This window comes from Rhipicephalus sanguineus, chromosome 10 (genome assembly GCF_013339695.2).
Source record: "Rhipicephalus sanguineus isolate Rsan-2018 chromosome 10, BIME_Rsan_1.4, whole genome shotgun sequence".
In the NCBI taxonomy this organism is placed as follows: domain Eukaryota; kingdom Metazoa; phylum Arthropoda; class Arachnida; order Ixodida; family Ixodidae; genus Rhipicephalus; species Rhipicephalus sanguineus.
In genome coordinates, this window is record NC_051185.1 from 5072577 (window position 1) to 5078292 (window position 5716).

Genomic DNA, 5716 nt, shown 5'->3' on the forward strand with positions numbered 1-5716 from the left:
TGGTTATCAACCTTGTTTTCAACACGAAATTTGCTTATTGTATCAGCAACTGCGGGCGCACGTTTCTATTCGCAATGCCCACGAACTATAGGTGGCGCGCCGTGCTTTTCAAGATGGCGCCAGGAGGAGGGTCAACCCGATGAACCCGATTGTTAGCATAGGAACAGATAGGACGTGCGGACGTACGGACCATGCCACTTTGACCGGATGAAGTTATGAGCTAAAATATATATGAGACTAAAATACTTTCCCAAACCATGGAAAGTGCTAAGTACTCGCCACCTAATTATTTGCTGCGAAGTGAAAGGTTATATTTCAGCTCCGTTACCGTGCATAACGATGCTTTCCGAAATCCTGTGCGTGCTACATAAACCTGTATGAACTAGAATTGACGTATGAGCTGAAAGGCACTCCGAGGTAGTACGTACCGAGCCTGCCTGACGGATTTGCCGCAGTAGTAGGCCGCCAGCGAGTAGCGCCATCGCTGCTGCGCGTGATGATGGCTTGCAAACATAAAAGTGTTCTGTGATAATACCCCGTCGTCATTACTTGCGCAGTCGGAAACGCGGAGTTACGTCTTCAACGGAACACAAGCATTTAACATGCCGTTCAGTAGCGCTTGTGTCACAGCCATGCTGAGACTCTAGCCGTGTGTACTTCACTCGCATGTTGCAGGTTCGATCAGCATGATCGAAACATGAATATCGAAAAGAATGCACACGTATGCTTTTCGCAACGTCGAAGAAGTTCGCCGAGAGGCGTGGATTGTGGCCGTGACTGCACGTTCCATCGCTCTAACCATTTCGCTTCGCTGGTCGAGCTCGAGCGTGTTGGCGGCATGCGGCGCTCCATAATATCCACAATAATTGTGATACATGCAATGCACAAGAGGAACTATGCTTTTATTTTGATCTCGCTCAAGGATATTACACATTAAATACAACCAAAGTGACTTACGAGTTACGAGCGTGAAAGAACATTAACGCACGAGGGGACGTGAAGTGCAACTCGCTCGTCATGAGTTAGCAGCTGGTGGTTCATCGTCGCTATCTCTCGGTGCTTTCACAGTCTTCTACGTCCAGTGAAAAATCCTCGTCGTCAAGATGGTTTCTTTCAACATCACTGCTGAAAGCAATCTGAAGAATTTCCTCTGCCGAACGACTTCGACCACTCCGCGTGACCACGTTTACAATTAGAGAGACGTCTGGGCGCGGAGAACGTTTTGCTCTCAGACCGGTCAACAAGCAAATCGCTTGCAGTGTGCTGCCACCTATCAACAAACGTACAAAAACAAGCGGCGCAGCGGTGGCTATGAAACCCAACACCACCAACACACTGGCGAAGGAGGGCGTGGATGGAAAGCGTTCGCTCCACGAAAGGCGTCGAGCAGACGCGTCCTCGAATGATTGAAACGTCGCTCGCACGATTCCTAACAGCGCTTTGCTGACAAAGGATAGAGGCCCTATTTTAATGTATCGCCAACTTGAGATCGTTCACTTATACATGAGCACATCGCGAGCTCGCGCGACCTCCCTCCCGCGTACAGTGTTATGGGACTCATGCACTACAAGAAACACTGACCAATTATATATACAAGTAAAACAGGATGAGCTTCAACTGAATATGTTAGACGATAACATTTAACTTACCTACGTGGCTGCAGTAAGCCTCGCGAAGCTGATAGTATGTGTACAGTGTGGGCTAGCATTGAAAGCGCGAGTTGCCACGTATTTTCACGAAAACTTCGCTTCTCGCAAGAACGAATCAGATTTCTCGTGTCACGGAGGGCCCGGTTTGTTCACTGACTCAGGGAACATGCAAAGTCGTAGTGTTCCTTTCTTACCAACGCGTTAACACTGAGCCTAGCACAGCCGAACAAGGGAGCGACTGCATAGTGCCGCCATTTTGTCGTCTACTAACCCTCCTCGAGAGGACGCTCCTCGATTCCGCTCGGTGGCGCGACAGTCTATGGGCATTGCGAATAGTTACTCAATTTTTCAGCGAACGAGGCTGACCAGGAACCCTTTCACATAAACGCTCGCAATTTTTCTGTGTTGTTGGTAGAAGCACACCGCCAGAATTGCTGTAAATTCGTTGAGAGTCGGGATGTTTTCTTTACGGAGAGGGGGCGTTGATGGTGAAATCTCATTTTGTGTTTAATGCAACACTGAGAAAATGAATTTGCCATGTGCCACAGAGATAGCAGCCATAAGATGCATGTGAGATGCACAGGTGAGTTTTGGCCACTATACTACTGTTAAGCACCAACGTAGCGAGGGGGAGGGTGGGGGTCGGAGGTTTCAAGCCCCCAGCCCCTGAAAGTTTTCAATTTTCCATGTGTACATGTACAGGCACACATACAAACTCTCGCACAATCACACGTAAAGTACGGCTGAACCCCCCCTCCTCAGCCCCCGAAAAAAAAATTCTGGCTACGCTACTGTTACCATGGTACGACACATTTGTGCAACTTATTCTCGCTAAATCAGTAATTCGCCTGAAATTGTCGTTTAGGCTAGACGTTTTATGTGAAATATAAATATCAGCTTTATAAAACTTATTAGGCGCTCCTGCAGCGAAAATTCGGTGATTACAATTTCTGACCATTGTGTAACGGCAGAAGTAACGTCTGTTACTTTTTTCCGGTAACTCTAACGGTAACGCGTTAGCTTTTTTAAGAGGTAACGTAGGTCGGCAACGCGCTCCTTTTTTGTTAGCGTAACGAGTAACGTATTTAGTTACTTTTTTTTCGGTAACGCCTACAACACTGCTCGCTATGTAGCTGGAACTGAAGAATGCGTTATTATACAGTGATAGAGTGAGCAGCCGGGTAAAGGGCGGAGAAATGGTAATGTAGACGACACACGTATACAACGCTGCGTGCGTGGGTGGGTGTCGTCTGTTACCTTTTCCTTGTTCCGGTTGCGCTGGTCATTGTGTCATGTATCAAAAGCAGACAGAGCCCATCGACGTGTGATGTACAGATCGTTTCGTCAACAGGGTGCTTTAGCAGTGCCGGTAATACCGTACCGTTTACGCTACGGTAATACCGTTCCATTAGTTACCGTTCCATGTTGAACGACCACGATCCGAGAGCGTTTTAGCTGCGCGAGTTTCTCGATGCCCATGGCAACGCTGTAAGATCAACAGAGTGACTATAATACAAGTCCAGACTAGAATAGCTACGTCCCGACCATGAAGGTATGCGGTACTTCTGTACTTACCCTACGGTAAGCCAGCACTGCTAGGTGACTAATGTTGAGACTTTCGTTGTAGAGGCGTTCGAGTGTATTCGCTTGCGGCTTCAGGTAATCTGCTTAACTATAGGGTCGGCGTCCGAGCTGTTTTGTAGTCTGACATATTAAAAGCTGTAAGCGCACTATGACACAAGGTACTTGTGTGTTCTTTTACAGCGAAAGCTGTTATGACATCACAAGAACAGCCGATTTTGGTGCTGTAGTTGTCTGCCACCGCCGCCGCTGCCGTGTCCGTAACCGCTGTCGCGCACAATAATAATAATAATAAAATGGAATGCAGGATCGAGCGGGATTATAACTCAGGCCCTCTGCGTGGCAGGCGAGTATTCCACCACAGAGCCACTCCGGTGCTCGAAATTCCGCGGAAAAAAAAAAGAAAAAAGAAAACCCTACACTGTCTTTATGACGGACATGGAATCACGTTTACAGATTCAAGACAGCGTGCTGTAAGAGTAAAATAACGACGAGGTGTCACACAATGCGAATTGCGTGACGAGTGGGTGGTTTCAATCTTCCCACCCATTACAAGTGGCTGAGCCATAATTTTTCATCTTCTTCAGCCACAACATCAACAAAGTGCACATAATGCCTTACAGATGTGTAGCGGGTACCTCGTTTGTCCGTAAAATGATGAATAATGGCATAATGGGTGCTTTCCTACTTCGCAAGAATTAGGATCATTTATGGCGTATTGGACACCTCGCAACTGTGCCTGCATTATTCACCCCAAGAGAGTTTACAACGGGCTCTAGAAAGGCCGCTCTTCCATCTTTCGCTGTGACTGGGCTGCGTGATCCGCGCAGGCCTGTCGTTTTTTTTTTTTTTAATATTTTCGTTGTCAGTGTCTTATTCCGCCAACCGTTTCCAATATGGCGATGTTCTAGCTTTCAGTACGGGTATTCGCTTCCGTTTTATGGGAAGCAGCAAAAGCGACATTGAAATCTGCTCGTGCCGTACTTACCGCCATCCTGCCGGGATCACGACGTCCTCCGCGCGCTCTCGGTGGCTCGGCTGCCGTCGATGGTTTTCCTGCGAAGAGATCGTCGGCATACACGAACCGGCTAGTGTTGTTGGACGATGGCAAACTGTGATGTCAGCGTGCTTACGCAGCCGCCTATGCATACACCGCGCCAGTTGCATCGGCGAGGAAAACGTCGCTGTCGCACCAGCCGCGGTGACGAAGAATAAGCCATTCCTTGTGGCCTTTCATATACGCTTGACTGAGGGCAACGAGTGGGCAATCCTTCTGCCCACGGTAGTATACCTCGTGTAATTACTCTGCTAAGCTCAAGGACACGGGTTAGAATGCATTTAGATGAGGGGCGTAATGCAAGAAACACCCGTGTACCTGGATTTAGACTCTAAAGTAAAAATATAAATTAGTTTAGACTGATAAATTATGCTCTGAAAACTCTGGTGTCGTTCATTTCACCACCGTAGGTTTTATATACGAGAAAATCAACGTCAAAAGTTTCACTTTTAGATTTCCCGCCAAAATCTCCGATGGTGACGTCACGGATTTCAAAGCGTTCTTTGGCCACAATGGCTCAACGAAATTTCCTGAGACTCGGTATGTTATGTCTCTGGCTTCCTCAGAAGACGATGTGCTTCATTTTTACCGATTAGGAACTGGATAGGCCCGAGTAGACGCCGTCAAAATCTGACGCCACGATGACTTGTGCGGAAACTTCAAAGTGGCGTCGCCACCCGTATTTTCTTTTTCGTGCGTTTTCTCGCAGCAAGCGTGGCGTTTTTGGTGTTGTGAAAGAGTAGTTTACTAATACGAGAAAGATCGTTTTTCTCTTTAGTGTCCTTTTCAAGCACCTCAGGTGGTTGAAATTATTCTTTAGGAGGAGAAAGGTCTACGCTTGCGAGATGCGCAGGCGACTGCCCCGCCTACGGTGTGGCTCATAATTATATCGTCGTTTTGGCGCGTAAAACCTCAGAATTTAATTTACTTATGCCCCTGCGGTTGGCTCAACGACCTCGGCATTTTGGGGCTATGAGGCTGTTGGTTCGACCACTGCAAGCAGCGGCCGCGTTTCTGTGTTTACAGCGACTTCATTGTTCGTTATTTGTCTTCACTACGTTTCAAAGTTGCACCAACTCGCCCAGTTAGCTTATACGTGTCCACTGTGAAGAAGAGAGCTGGTGTACTTTCATTTTGGCGCTCGTCGCAGGATATTTTGTATTACTTGAATGAGCTAAAAAAAAAAAAAAAAAAAAAGACGAGGACATGATTGGAGGACGAACGCAAAGAGAGGGCGAGTTCGTTCTCTGTTCCTGCGCTCGTCTTTTTTGAGCTGCTTCAAGTTGTACACAAGACGAACCAACTCGCCCAAATCGACAAGTTGTTGCTATCGAAGGAAATTTTGTCGTTGAAATGTTTCTGCAGCACTCCAGTAAAGAAACCTGTCATAGTCATAGCTAAGGTATTACATTGTAACATCAATCAATCA